Source organism: Coenobita brevimanus, chromosome 14 (assembly GCF_032717465.1).
Source record: "Coenobita brevimanus isolate Jiangsu-jjx chromosome 14, ASM3271746v2, whole genome shotgun sequence".
In the NCBI taxonomy this organism is placed as follows: Eukaryota; Metazoa; Arthropoda; class Malacostraca; order Decapoda; family Coenobitidae; genus Coenobita; species Coenobita brevimanus.
Window position 1 is genome coordinate 59791800 of NC_136967.1, and position 16590 is coordinate 59808389.

Genomic DNA, 16590 nt, shown 5'->3' on the forward strand with positions numbered 1-16590 from the left:
CCAGTTTAGTGGCATACTATCGTACTTTGATCAGTTACGTAATAGGAAGTAGCACAGTATACAGGTTCGTGAGCTTCCATACGCTGTTACAACGCTGGTTCATTCGTTACGATTCTTACGGAACGAAGCAGACGGGGGCGTGGTGTGCTCGGGATTTGCTTTATCTCACCCAGAAACGTTGGCCCAAATCCACTTGTGTGTTGATGCTGTTGTGTGCGAGACCTGTAGTTGCGTCTGGCTCGTGTTCTATTTTTAATCGTTTGAAAAATCATTTGTGAAGCCATGCAATAATGGATATATGTAAAGGTGAATTTGAGGAACTGACGGTAAAACATGAACGACCCATACATCATCTCTGAAAAGACTAGTGGAGAGAAGACTGTGAGATGAAGCCGCATCATTACTTAGTCCGTACTCTGGGGAAGGTATTGGTAGTGTTGCTTTGCCGTTACATATTGTTAGTTAATTTCGTCGTTGTGGTTCTGCCTTGTTTATGTGTGCGTCTGGTGGGTGACTGGATGAAGCTGTGATTCAGTGTATGTGGAAAAGTATGGATTCCCTCTTGCTGTTTAACATTACTACTCTACCATCCTACCCTTTTATACTCTTACTCTGTATATGGGCCTATACACGTGCACGCACCCCCCCAAACCCCCCCCACCCCCCACACCATACACAAACACACCCACACACACACCACACACATACACACACACACCCACACACACGCACCCCCTCTACACACACACACCTTCCTACACACGCACACCCCCCACACACACACACACGAACCCCCCCACACACTCACCCTCCCTTACACACGCACCCCCACACACAGGCATCCCCCCCACACACAGGCATCCCCCCACACACAGGCATCCCCACCACACACACACACTCCCCCACACACACGCACCCCTCCCACACACTCACCCCACACATAGACACACATGCTTCTCCCCCTCACACACATGCACCCCCCCACACACACATGTACCCCCCACACACACATGCACCCCCCACACACTTTCATCCCCCACACACTTTCACCCCCCCCACACACTTTCACCCCCCACACACGCACCCTCTACACTCACGCACCCCCTCTCTCACACACACACACACACACACACACACACACACACACACACACACACACACACACACACATACACACACACACACACACACAAAGTATGGCGTGAATGAAGAATAGCCTCTTTATAGCCATCCATACTTAGTCCATATATACTTTGTTAACTTATTGCATTGAATCCCTACTTTATATGCATAGCCGGATCTCCTCAGCAGCCAGTGTATATTTGTCATGACCTGGACGGCACATTATCAGATATTGCGATAAGAGCAATGGCAGTGAAGGGGCGACGCGACCTCCATCCGTGTTATTGTGCAGATATGTCGAGATAAAAATTGATAGGTCTGTTCTGCACTGTCTCCCCTCCTGTCTCTTGCGTATCTCTCTGCCTTGGTGTTCGTGGAGTATAGTGTCTCTTACGGGTACTTCAGTGTCTCTCCTCTTTCTCACATCTCTGCCTTGGTGTACATGTAAGATAATGTCTCTCTCTCGCGTATACTTCAGTGAGAGATTTGTTCAAGCTTCTCTCCCCTCCTACCTCAAACATATCTCCCCTAACTGATATGCGGATGATAAAAAGAGTATATTTGAAGCCAGATACGATAAGAGTTGTAGCCTATTCATGATATGTCCATTAAAATTTGCGTTAACATGCCTCTCTGAGATAAGATAAATCTGGTGATAGGGCTACTCTTTCTCTCTCTCTCTCTCTCAGCTTCCCAAGTATCTCCACTGATATGCATGTGATAACTAACCATATAAAGTAAAGCCGCTCCTAGTAAAGTCAGTTCTAATATTCCCTCTTAGCTAACCCCAGACGATTTTATTCAGCTCAGAGTGGGTCATAGGAGCCCGTCTTAGTACATCAACAGCAGGGAGCAAAAGTCAGTTCCCCTCTTCTTCTCATTTCCTTTTGCGGGCTAAAAATGATGAGAGAGGCTTGGCATGTTTCTCTTACGTGGGGAAGTGACAGACAGGCCAAGAAGTGTGACGTAGACGCAGGGAAATAGTAGAACATTTTGTAGCTTCCTGTATAATTTTTTCTCCTCGGAAGCTCCCAAACACCTCTTCCTTAGCGATTCATTCTTTGCATACGGCTGGTTGGGATCAATTTGCATGTTACTTATGCCGGAAAATGGCGGTACTGGAATGATTTGAATGATGCAGAAGAGGATACTAAGGAGCAAAATAAATCGCTTAGGAAGAGGTGTTAGGGCCTGATACACAGACCAAATATACATTTTTTTATATATTATTCTGATATAGTAATAAGAATTTTGGATAACATTTGTGGACGTTGATTATATTTTTCCCACTATTTCCCATTAATTTCCCACTATTTCCCCACTATATCCCACTTTTCCCCACTATTTTCCCCAATATTTCCCACTATTTTCCCACTATATTCTCCCCACTTTTCCCCACTATTTCCCTACTATTTCCCATTATTTTCCCACTATTTTCCTCACTATTTTCCCACTTTCCCACTTTTTTTCCCGCTTTTCCCACTATTTTTCCCACTTTCCCCACTATTTTCCCACTATTTTCTCCACTATATCCCACTATTTTCCCCACTATTTTCCTCTCTTCCCTTTTCTGATTTTTGCCCATTTAATAATAGAAGGGAAAAGAGAAGATAACGAAGATAAGGATTGTGATAAGGACAAGGAGGAGTATGAAAATAAATAAATAAAAATTGGAATAAAGATCAGAATGAGGATGATCATAAAAACTGGATTACATTAAGATTAGGATGAGTTTAAGGATCAATATAATTCATGATATGGGTTCGGGTGGGTATGATAACGCAGATAAAATTCCTGATAAGAGTTAGGCTCAGAGTAACGGCTAGAAAAAGCGAAAAAATATGAGAATGACCATAAAACTTAGTAACAAAAATCATGGAGTTTTAAATATGGAGTCAAAATGTAATATGTTTAAAAAGTGCATTTGCTGGATTATTGAGAGTTAGTGTTGTGCAATAGGGAGGCTGTTAGGGCTGGGAGTTTATGATTATTTTTTGCGTATGGGAGAATTACATGTTGCGGCAAATGTGTGAAAGGTGAGGCTAATTGTGTATGGGAGTATGTGTGTGTATGTGTGTGTGTGTGTGTGTGTGTGTGTGTGTGTGTGTGTGTATGTGTGTGTGTGCATGGGAGTGTGTAGTGATGTATGTGTGTGTATGTGTATAGGAGTGTGTAGTGATATATGTGAATGTATGTATGTGTATGGGAGTGTGTAGTGATGTATGTGTGTGTATGTGTATGGGAGTGTGTAGTGATATATGTGAATGTATGTATGTGTATGGGAGTGTGTATATATGAGATGTGCACGGATGTATGTAAGTGTATGGGTATATGTATGTATGTGATGTGTATGAATTTGTATGTATGTATATATTTATATGGGAATGTGTATATATGAGATGTGCATGGATGTATGTATGTGTATGGGTGTATGTATATAGGAGATGTGTATGTGTGTGTATGTATGTAGGTAGGTAGGCAGGCGGGTTGCAATTCATTTTCATTTACAAGGATACTGGGTGTAGTCAGTTGCATCATATCAGTGGCCTTGATTGCAAATTTCTCATGACATGTTGTTTTGTTGTTGATGAAACTACCATTGATTTTTTTAAAGCAATTGTTTAACTAATCTTACTTGTTACTTGCTTGTTTAGTTATCTGTTGCCCTGAATCTCTCTCTCTCTCTCTCTCTCTCTCTCTCTCTCTCTCTCTCTCTCTCTCTCTCTCTCTCTCTCAAACAATGGGTTAGCTGTTGTTTGCTTTCATTCCAGTTCCTTTCTATCTTATATTAATCATCGACATTCTCTCTCTCTCTCTCTCTCTCTCTCTCTCTCTCTTTAACTGGCTCTTATTCTTGGTATCCTGCAACACATCTATCTCAGCGACTTATTCTTCTCGCTCCTTAACCACTTCAGGACGAGTACATCAAGTTTATTTCACTCTTCTTAATACGCAAAAATTAATCAACTTTAACTTTACCTTAAGCTTTATAAAATCCCTCTAAGCTTTATAAAATCCCTCTAAGCTTTATAAAATCCCCCCTAAGCTTTATAAAATCCCCCTAAGCTTTATAAAATCCTCCCTAAGCTTTATAAAATCCCCCCTATGCTTTATAAAATCCCTCCTAAGCTTCTATCCCTCCTACGCTTTATAAAATCCTCCTTAAGCTTTATAAAATCCCCCTAAGCTTTATAAAATCCCTCTAAGCTTTATAAAATCCCTCCTAAACTTTATAAAATCCCTTCAAAGTTTTATAAAATCCCTCCTAGGCTTTATAAAATCCCCCCTAAGCTTTATAAAATCCCTCCTAAACTTTATAAAATCCCTCCTAAACTTTATAAAATCCCTCCTAAGCTTTATAAAATCCTCCCTAAGCCTTATACAATCCCTCCGTAACATCTTTTCCTCTGCGATTTAGTTTGGTTCTTACACATTGCTATCATTTTGTGTGTTGCTTAGAATATCCATGCTGAGAGAGAGAGAGAGAGAGAGAGAGAGAGAGAGAGGTAACAACAGATTAGCACTAGAATATGATGCTAGTCACGAAGAAGTGCTACGAAAGGGATGTCGAGCCATAGCCTTGTCTTACTGTGCCACTGAGCTACGTGAAATAAGCAGGCGAGGAAGGAAAATGTGAAAATTAGTAACGCATTCCAGCCTCACTGAATATCCAGCAACCAGGACTTCGAATTTACGCTGGGAAGTGACCATACATTATGCCAGTTCCGTCGGATGATAGCACACGGACGAAGGTAAAATATTCATGCAGTAACTCAGCGGCAATCGATCTGGCTTGAAATATCGCAAAGCCAGTGGTGATGGTGGCTTGCGTGGAACCCGTACGTGTGAACAAAGGCTTTTAAAAACGAGATTAACAGTGGAAATGCGAGTTGAAAGTGGTGAGGGGAGGCGGAAAAAGTTGGACTATTGATGCTGATGCGCTCTCTCTCTCTCTCTCTTTCGAATGTGAAAAATATCTAGCGTCCCTCCCATTTCGACATAAAATTGGGTCCCACAAAGGCTGTCAGTTTTATAATTGTTGGCTCTGATATACATTTGGGACTGAGAGAGAGAGAGAGAGAGAGAGAGAGAGAGAGTATGAGAAGCTGTGAATGTTTCCAGCAGACACTACATATTGTACATTGTGATATGAGATATATACTGCTGCCTACAATGCCTACATGTGTGTGTGTGTGTGTGTGTGTGTGTGTGTGTGTGTGTGTGTGTGTGTTTGTGTGTGTGTGAAAAATCTATCCATCTGAAACGCGCATTAGTCCAGTCAAGAATTTGGTTACTTTTCGCTTCTCTTTAATATTCTTGGGACAAAATCTGCGGAGACAGGAAGTTACCTGGCACTCACCTGTCCTCTGTACGAAAATTATTGGTAACAGGATAGGTCTTTTGTGGCTTTATTGATCAGGCTTTTATACCCCAAATTGCATGTTTCTCTGTGTGCTATTTCCTCTCTCTCTCTCTCTCTCTCTCTCTCTCTCTCTCTCTCTCTCTCTCTCTCTCTCTGTATTATTCCACCAAGATGCAAAAATTAAGACAAAGAATGGATGGGAAAATGAAAATAAAAAATAAAATCTATCTATCTATCTATTGCCAGACCCCTCAATCCCGTTTGGGGTGGCCACAAACAAATCGCCTCCAAGTCACCCTGTCCCCCGCCATTTCACTGCCCTGCTCCCAACTCACACCCCCCTCTCTCATATACCTCTCCACCCCATCCCTCCATCTCATCCTCGGCCTAAATAAAATAAGTAAAGAAATAAACAGAAATATGAATTAATTATATCAGACATTTCTTTGGGGACTCTGGTCTTTATTATCTGATGGTCTTTATTATCCGATGGTCTTTATTATCTGATGGTCTTTATTATCCAATGGTCTATTATCTGATGGTCTTTATTATCTGATGCTCTTTATTATCCGATGGTCTTTATTATCCGATGGTCATTATTATCTGATGGTCTTTATTATCCGATGGTCTTTATTATCCGATGGTCTTTATTATCCGATGGTCTTTATTATCCGATCCAGTCCCCTGAAGAAAAGCGACTCGGAAAACTTTGACGCTAGGGATCGAGACCCAGGCACCTGAAAGACGTAGTTACCGTCTTAGGCTGATGTCGTCGGTTAAGAAAGCTCCCTAACACCTCTTCCCAAGCGATTTATTTTGCCTATTACACCTCACTGTCCTCTTCTGTGCTACTAAAATCCTTCCAACATCGCCATACTCTGCGTAAATAACGTACGAAAGAATATTAACCAGCCATATCCAAAAATAAATCGCTAAGGAAGAGGTGTTAGGGAGCTCCCTTACCGGAGGAGGATACGGATGAGCCCTGTTCGATAAAGGAGCGATATTCTGTTCACTTTGTAACGCGTTTATCGAAGCACAAGGCCAGATTCGGTAGAAGCGCCAAAAAAAAAAAAGAAAAAAAAAAGAAAAGAAAAATGAAATTCCGATTAAGAAAAATCCCCACACCATCCCATTTTTAGCTGGCGGGGAAAAAATATAATGGGAAAGTCAAAATGTGCCCTGAAAAAACGGGAAATATAAAAAGGAGGGGAAAAAATAAATAAAAGAGGTGGCGAGATGTTTGGCTCTTGGGGAACTCAAAATGTGCCCTGAAAAATGAAAATTATAAATGAAAAGTAGGAAAACTAAATATATAAATGAAAAGGAAGAAAAACTAAAAATATAAAGAGCGGTGGCGAGGTGGTTGGCTGGTCGACTCTGCTTGGTTGCTAATTTCACTCGCCCTCCGCCAGCCCGCCTTTCCCGCCTCTTCGCCTAGTTGTGGATCCTGCCGCTAGTGGCGCTGTCGTCGCTGCCTCGGAATGGCGGGTTTTTCTGCTTTTCCGGCTCATTGATTCACTCGTTTCCTCTGCTTTGGTCCTGGTTTCGAGTTTGGTTTCACGTTCTAGCGGTTTTCTGTGTGTCGGTCATGGTTTTTAGATTGGACCGTTCTTGCTTTGTGCTCTTGGTGTCGGATTGGATGGTCTGTGTTCTTCCTGGTTTCATATTTTTTTCGGCCTTGTTCTGTGTCGTTCTTGGTTTCGAATGAGATTTTTTTTGTTCTACTTCGTCCTTGTTTTCAAAGTCTCGTTCTTGCTGTGTCGTTCTGTTTCGAACTGGATCGTTCTTGTTCTGTGTCATTCCTACTACTACTACTATTACTACTACTACTGCTGCTGCTGCTGCTACTACTACTATTACTACCACCACCACAACCCTTTTAGACCGAGGACATCTTTTGTAGTTCATTCCTGCCAGTACGGGATGATTTTTTTTTTTTTTTTAGCTTAGGAAGGACGTTTGGTAGTAAAGGGGAAAAAAATCCATTAATTCGTTTTCTATAAGAGGTCAACTATTAGGCGAAGAGAGGCGTCTGGGGGTAACTAAAGCAAATCACTAAAAGATACTCTCGAGATGGGGTTAAAAATAATGGAAGGGAAATCTGAAGTGGGAGGATAAAATGGTGTACATGGAGGAGGTTGACTTGTAGAAGTTTTTATAGCAACCACTTAAAAAAAAATGCAACTGAATGAAAAATGGTGTTAAAAAATTGTTTGTAGCGAGAGGAAAATTTGGAAAACATCATCGGAGTGAAGGGGTTCAATCACCTGTAATTAGAGGTAATGGTCAGGTGGCATCGTCTTTTACCTGGGGAAATTAGAGACGTGGCTGAAAGGTAACCTCCCTATTATTTTTTTTTTTCCATGTGTTTTTTGATAATGGTATAAAATTTTTTGGACTGTGCCTTCCCTTTCACATTTTCCTTTCTTAAAATTTAGTTCATGTGTCTCAGTTTTCATCTAGATTTTTTTTTTTTTACACAATTCTCTGCCTTATTGAAAATTTCGACCCAAACTGAATACACGTTGAACCAAATCATTTAACTTAATAATGAAGTGTGTGTGTGTGTGTGTGTGTGTGTGTGTGTGTGTGTGTGTGTGTGTGTGTGTGTGTGTGTGTGTAGTAGTAGTAGTAGTATAAGTTCGCTGTGATTGATTATGTGTACTTTCAAAGCTTATTTACTTCAGAGGGTTATATGTGCACACTTATGAGAGACCAACTAGAAGGATGTATGTGAATGAGGCAGAGGGGGGAGCGAGGAGGGGGAGACCAATGATGAGATGAAGGGATGGAGTTGAGAGCCATAAGAGGGATGGAATAGAGAGATATATGAGACATGGGAGAGGGGAGGGGTATGGGTTGTAGGGAGGACGGCCAAATGGCAGAGAACAAGAAGTGAAGTGGAAATGTTTGTGGCCACCCCTTACGAGATTAAGGCATCTGGCAAGAGAGAGAGAGAGAGAGGACTCATTTTCCTTCCTTCCTATCTCTTCTCCCTTATTTTCATTTCCCTTCATTTCCCCTCTAAGAACAAGAAATAAATGGGAGCTGAATTCTGGAAGGAGGAATATTGGACCTGAGCTTTTTATACCCCTCTCTCTCCCTGCTGATGGCGGAAGAAGGTAAGAGGAAGATAAGAGATGGATGAGGAAGCTGAGAGGAAGAGATTGCAGGGGACGAGCAGGATAATGAAAGCGCAGAGGACGAAGAATTGGCACAGCTGAAAAAGATGGAGAAAGATTGGAAGGGAATTTGAGGAGAGAGAGAGAGAGAGAGAGGGGGGGGGGAATAAACTCTTGAATAAAACACCAGGATGTCAAAGAAATAATGGCATCTAAATAAATAAAGTGAGCTTTGACCTGGAGAGCTTTTGAAGATTAATAAAGCCACATAAAGCTCTAAGGGCTATTATTATTATTATTATTATTATTATTATTATTATTATTATTATTATTTAGCTTTATTTGGGAGCTCACTATGGATTCCTTGCCACGTATTCTCCTCAGGTAAGAAAGCTCCCTAACACATTTTCCTAGGCAGCTTATTTTTTGCATACATCTCTTTAATAATCCCTTGTGTGTGTGTGTGTGTGTGTGTGTGTGTGTGTGTGTGTGTGTGTGTGTGTGTGTGTGTGTGTGTGTGTGTGTGTGTGTGTGTGTGTTTCCTTCCATGGTGGTGGTTAAAAGATATCAACTTACGAAAGAGCAGTAAGGGGTAGTATGGAAAATAAATCGCTAAGAAAATGGTGTTAGGGAACTTCTTTAACTGACGAGAATACGAGTCCTTGATACGCAGTTTAATAATGTTTATATTAGTCGTCCCTACGCTTGCCAACACACTGTTAAAGAAAATGGGGGAGAGAAGATTTTTGTAAGCTTTTAAAATAAGTAAATTGATAGACAGATAGATAGATGAGTAGGTAGATAGATAGATAAATAGATAGATAGATAGACATAAAGGGAAGATTCCTCATGACTCGTGTAGGCGACCAGAAAACCACCATCACAAAGAAAATGGAACAATTGTCGGCCAGGTGTGGAATAAGTTGCAGCTTGAATGTCATTACGGGAAAAAGATGAGACTGAGATTGTGGTAAAGGGCTGCCAGTCTCTCTCTCTCTCTCTCTCTCTCTCTCTGTATAGCGTGTGTGTGTTATGTACGCACAGGTAATGAATATACCTGGACGATGTTTAGGTGCGAGAGGTGTACATTAATTACCTTTCTATCTATCACCTTGTATTTATCTATCACTCTGCTACCTGATGCAATAGACAAAGGATACTGCAAAATATCCGATGATTTTAGTTCAAGTTGGCAACCTCGCCTGGATGAGTTGCCATATATCGCTATTTTGTGACTTAAAAATTTGTATTGTTATCCCATGGGCATTCAGATGATGATAAATTTTGGGACGTAGCACTATTTTGAATATTTAGGACATCGAATTGTTATTATTATTATTATTATTATCATTATTATTATTATTATTATTATTATTATTATTATTATTATTATTATTATTATTTGATATGGTGAAACTCGATAATGTGACAGAAATGAGAGAAAAATGTGCTAAGTACACTGAAGGAGATTTTGGGTAGGGAGGGGGTGTGAATGCGTGGAGGTGGGGACGGAGAAGAAGGAGTGGGGGTGTTGGGGAGTGGTGGTGGAGGGGGAGGTTACTGAGGAGAGTGGGAGGTATATGAAGATGTGAGAGAGGAGTGACAGATAAATGGAGACGATGAAGGAGCAGTTTGAGGTGACTGAAGGGTGAGTTTAAGGGCTGGAAGGTTAACTGATGGACGGTGAGTTGGTAAGGAGGTCAGTGAGGATATTGAAGGCATTGAAAAGGCTAAGTAGTGTCTGTCTGAAAGGGTGAAAGGTAAGGAGAGGACATGGGTGGTGGGGGAGCGACAGAGGTTGGAGGGGTAAGGAGGTGTGTTGAAGGGGTGAGAAGGGTGTTACGGGATGGAGATAGACTAAGGGGGCATTGAGGGGGGTTTGGAGGGGCAGGTGGGGGAACACTGGAGGGGCTAAAGAGGTAAGGAGGGGAGGTGCTGAAGGGGTAAACCAGGTGCCAATGAAGAGGGACTGGGACATGTTGTGAGGCTCCTGGAGAGGGGGACAAGTAGGGGGGGGGGGCGCTGAAAGGGAGGCAGGTGTAGGTGTTAGAGGGCTGGGGGGCACAGGTGGAGGGGGAGCTGGAAGGTGAGGGGGTGGAGGGGTCAGACACGCAGGGCTCGAAGTAATTCATGAGCCAATTTTCCGGGCCAACAAAACCAGGCAATGATCTATGTGTTCGGGTTCACTGTCTGCTGATGCTGCTGACACTGCTGCCGTTCCTGCTGACACTGGTGCTGTTCCTGCTGACACTGCTGCTGTTGGTGCTGCTGTCCCCTTGGCTATATTCTGACTCCACTGTTGCTGTTACTGCTATCTATGGCTGTATTCTGCTGTTACCGGTCCCCCTATCGCTGTATTCCTCTCCTGTTACTATTACTGTTCCTTTGATTGTATTCTGGTGTTCCTGTTGCTGTTACTGTTGTTCTTATGGCTGTTTTCCGCTATTTTAACCCCCGCTACAGCTACACTTTTACTGCTGTTTCTTTGACTGTCACTACGAGAACATCCTTTTTATCACATCTTAAGGCAATTCTATTCATCTTAGGGGAGACTTTATTAATAAGAGGGGGTTAAACAAAGCCCTTTTTATTCATCCTCTTTATTACATCTCTCCTCAAAGTAATATGTAATCATTAGTGAGTTGTGAAAATAAAATACAATAAAGATAATCAGAGTGTAGGAGTTACAGATTTATTTATTCTATTGCCCTGGCGAAAACAGAAAAAAAAAATGCGATACAAAAAAATTCGGATTGCCTTGCCGTTAGCGATTTATTTCGATTTCTTCAGTCTGAGGACGTATATATTTTGTTCTCATTAGTTTTGCTCTTTTAAGATTTTTATTTTTCTTAAAGGAGGGTTAATGAAGTGAAGGGGTTAATGAAGGCGATGTCTAGCTCCTCAACACACACACACACACACACACACACACACACACACACACACACACACACACACACACACACACACACACACACACACACCGCTCTCTGGTGTAGTGGTAACGTTCTCGCTTGCCAACTGGTGGACGGGAGTTCGCGCCTCGCTCGGGTTGCGAAAAGTTTCACTGATGAAGTGGGTGGTTACTGTCCCCCTTGAGCAAGGGGACGGGTGTGTGTGTCTGAAGGTCACAGCCTTGCCCTTAGATCGGACTATATGAGCTCTCAGCTCCCTTCCGGGAGGGTAAAAAGCTGACGATCACGACCATCAAGTGATCATGACCGACCCGGTGAATTACACACACACACACTCTCTCTCTCTCTCTCTCTCTCTCTCTCTCTCTCTCTCTCTCTCTCTCTCTCTCTCTCTCACTTTTCACTATAATTTCTGAAGAGGATGATGGGACACGCCTGACCATTTTTTACCCCTGCTAACCGCACTCTGTAATGTGGGATGCAGGCTAATGACAATCCAGTAATTATAGGCATTATGATAAAATAAATTAGGGGTGATATTGTCCACATTTTTGCATTTTAAGTTTTAATTATGTGGGTCAGGCTTCTCAAAATTAAGCCAAGATTACCCTTCAAAAGTTTGGCATAATTCTTCCAGGACCCCCCCTAAAGAGAGAGAGAGAGAGAGAGAGAGAGAGGTGGTGGTGGTGTGCTAAGTGCTGTCTGTTTATTTGTAGGTGTGGGATGTGATGTTTATCGTAGCTGTATCGTGTGTGTGTGTGTGTGTGTGTGTGTGTGTGTGTGTGTGTGTGTGTGTGTGTGTGTGTTTGCTCTCTGTGTGCACTTTTCCTGTCTGTGTTTTGCTCTGTGTGTACCTATGCTTTGTGTACTGTTGTTGTCTGTGTGTTTTGCTTCTACTGTTTGTGTATTGCTGTCTAAGGGCTGTTGCTGTCTACGTGTTATTGCCGTCTGTGTTGTTGCTGCCCTTGTGCTGTTGCTGTTTTAGTGCTGTTTGTGTCTTGGGTGTCATAGTGGTGCCACTATGTGTGCTGCTGCTTTCTGTGTGCTGTTGCTATCATCTGTATCTCTCATGTGTGGTGTTGTGCATGTGTGGTGTTGTGCATGTGTGGTGTTGTGCATGTGTGGTGCGTACGTGTGCATGTGTAGTGTTGTGCATGTGTGGTGCGTACGTGTGCATGTGTGGTGCGTAAGTGTGCATGTGTGGTGTTGTGCTTGTGTGGTGTGTACGTGATGTCCGTGGCGTGAGCTGCTGTGTACTGTGCTGCTATTGATTCCCGTGTGTCATTACAGTACACCAAGGATTTCCCAAAACTTCCCGTACCTCACGTCCCACGCACACTTACGTACAAGGACAGGGGATGTGTTACTGTCTTTTACAAATGAGCGTTTAGCTGGGGATGGGAGGGTAGGACAGTGCTAGAGAGATGGACGCCGATTACGATACGATTACGATTAAGTGAGCAGAGAGATGGACGCCGATTACGAGACGATTACGATTATAGGACAACTTATTTATGATTACGCCTACAAATGTTTTAGAATATTCCTAACTGATTACACTTTATGTCTTTGTGATTACTTTCGTCATTGCATTTCTTATAAATAATCTAAAAGGAAAAATCGCTCTGTTTTGAAGGTACAGTTGGCAGCATATAAAACTGGTACAGCGTCAGTGTGTAGCAGAGCATTTGGTACATCTGAGAATCTTGGCTTAATTACATGTTTGTTGGTGGCATATGAATGAAAGCAGGTGTTATGAGTTAAAATTGACCAGGTAACCGTGAGGCACGAACGTCCGAAACTGTAACTAGGCCTCCGCTACACACACTGTCCCATGTTCGTGTGTGGCCAAGTGTACATTTTAGTTGCTTTTCGTCCGCTCAGAATCATTTTATGTAGCTTGCGTTTCAACAATATTTTCTACTTATAAAGGCGGAATATAAAATAATAGATTTGGAGTAAGCTAATTCGTAACGTCATTCTATTATTAACTAAACAACAGTCATCTAATCCTCCTCCTCTGCTGTTTGAAGCCTTGTGAGGGGAAACTGAGATGGTTTTTTGGGGGGGGGTTTTTCCTGCTGTTAGGAAGCTTACTAACACCTCTACCTTACCGATTTATTTCTGATTCTGCTCCGTTACTATATTCTTGTGTGTTATTCATTCCAAACGCTTCATCCATACCGATTTATTTCTGATTTTGCTTCGTTACTATATTCTTTTGTGTTTTTCATTACTAACACCTCTTCCTTACCGATTTATTCCTGATTTTGACCCGTTTCGTTACTATATTCTTTTGTGTTTTTCATCCCTAACGCCTCATCCATACCGATTTATTTCTGATTCTGCTCCGTTACCATATTCTTGTGAGTTATTCATTCCAAACGCCTCTTCTTTACCGGTTTAGTTTTTATTCTGCTCCGTTACTATATTCTTGTGTGTTATTCATTCCAAACGCCTCTTCCTTACCGGTTTATTTCTGATTCTGCTTCGTTACTATATTCTTGTGTGTTATTCATTCCAAACACCTCTTCCTTACCGGTTTATTTTTTATTCTGCTCCGTTACCATGTTCTCGTGTGTTATTCATGCAATCTACGTCGACGTTGAACGATATAAGAAGCTAAAAATTGACGTTAATGGACAGCTTGGAAAATAAATCGCTAAGGAAGAAGTGCTAGGGAGCCTTCTTAACCGACGAGAATACGGTAACTGTTGCCTAATCCCCCAGGTAGTGAGGGACAAACTAGGTGTTAAAAAAATAATCACAGTTTAAGTAATGCTATGAACCTGAAAAACATCTGAATATTTTTGCATTATTTCTGAACATCTTTTATTTCGACCCAGATTTCTTCAGGTGTCTGTGATTGATTGTGAGTGATTAATGGATTAGATATTAACCTTACCCCATGTCTGTGATTAAGTGCGTGCGTGGATCGATAAGTACGGTACGTTAGGGAGTCAGGTGGGGATTGATAGATAGGATATTTTGACGGTGTGGATGGTATATTACTTCTACAATAATGATGAGAGAAAACACACTACGATACTCTCTGTCGCTGCTTCAATGGCCACTGCTCCTCTGAACTATCTACTTGCTTCCCTCCACCACAACGGCGGGCACGTAGCACCCGTCTGGCAGTAAACTCTCATTCCTCATCAGTCTAGCTTTCTAATGCAGGAGTTAACCGTTACTCCCGGTCCTTCATGTATGCAACAGGTCAGCTCTGGGACTGTCTTCCTCAGTCTTTATTTCCTACTGCCTATGACCTCCAGTCTTTTAAACGCAGCGTGTCCAGGCATCTCGAAATGAACGGATCTGTTACCTTGTTTTTAATTCTTGGAGGGAACAGTCTTGGGGATTCCAGCCTTTGGTTCCTTCTTCCTAGCACTAAAAAAAATAAATAAATAAAAGTGGCTAAAACAAAGAGACAGCATACAAAGAGAAAAACCCAGTCCTGTGCTTTCCTCACTGTAGTCTTAAAATATCGTGTGAAGAGAGTGATGCAAGTGGAGCGGCGGGAGGATTGAATATGATGGCAGTGACGGTGTGTTGAAAGGTGTAGCGAAGGAGAATATCATGCACATCACACCCAAGGCCAAACACACCTCTTGTTGCCGTGTGTGTGTGTGTGTGTGTGTGTGTGTGTGTGTGTTCTAGTTGTCAAGTGATCATTCTCTCTTGTTGCCATGTGCGTTAGTGTGTGTACCCGTGTATGTGTGCCCTTTGTTATGTGGTCATTGCTTCTGGTTGCCGTGTACGTATGCATGTCCATGTGCGTGTATGCATTGCTGTTAATTATTTATGTGCGTGTGCGTGTCATGTGAACATTGCCTCCAGTTGTGTATGTATATTGTCTACTGTGTGTGTGTGTGTGTGTGTGTGTGTGTGTGTGTGTGTGTGTGTGTGTGTGTGTGTGTGTGTGTGTGTGTGTGTGTGTGACTAATGATCTTTTGGTTCTTGTCTCATCTTCATCTTCCTATTTCCTCTTCTTTTCTTCCTTCCTTATTATCCTCCTTCTTCCTTCCTTCCTTCTTCCTTCGTTATTACCCTCCCTTCCTTCTTTATTTTCCTACTTCTTTCTTTCCTTCCTTATCTTCCTGTTCCTATCTTCCTTCCTTCTTCCTTGTCACCCTTCATCATCCACCTTCGCCTCTTCCTTCTTTTCTTTATCTTTCTTCCTCTTTCTTATCACTCCTCTTTGTCATTTACTCCACATTCTCCCTCCCTCCCTCTCTCTCTCTCTCTCTCTCTCTTTATTCCATTATTTCTAGTTGTCGTCCCCTCACTCTCGCTCCTCTCTTTCTACTCTCACTCTCCTCTCTTTCTCCCCTCATTCCCTCTCCTCTCTTTCTCCCCTCACTCCCTCCCCCTTCCATCTTCCCTATGCCTTCCTTCACTATTTCCTTTCCGTCTCTCCTTCTTCTATCCTTCCCTCCATTTCTCCCTCCCTCCTCTCTGTCTTCCTTTACTCCCTCTTATTCTCTCCCTTTCCATCCATTCCCCCCCCCTCTCTCTCTCTCTCTCCCCTCTCTTTCCCCTCCCTCCCTTCCTTCGACCTCTCTCTCCCTTTGAGCACAGAGCTGAGTAAAACAACACTAGACAGCATGCCTTAACAACGTCAGTCACACACACACACACACACACACACACACACACACACACACACACACACACACACACACACACACACACACACACATCCCCACCTCCCACCCACCCACTCACCCAAACCCACCCACATATACAAATCAAAATGACAAAACCACACCACACTCCAATCATCCCTGAGTCGACCACTGGGGGTAGATACGTCTAATATGTGGATGGGTCAGCATGTGGAAGGACGGATGGTCGGGATATGGAGGGATGGAGGGTCGGGATGTGGAGGGATGGAGGGTCGGGAGAGTGGGACCTGGAACAATCGTATACCAATTACCTCTGTCCACTACCCTGCTTTGACCCCAATTCGCCTGTTGATAGCTGCATTATGTACTGACTGTGGGACCTCTTTCGTGATCTAGGGACGGCTGAGGTGGTTCTGACAGGAGAGGGAGGGAGAGGA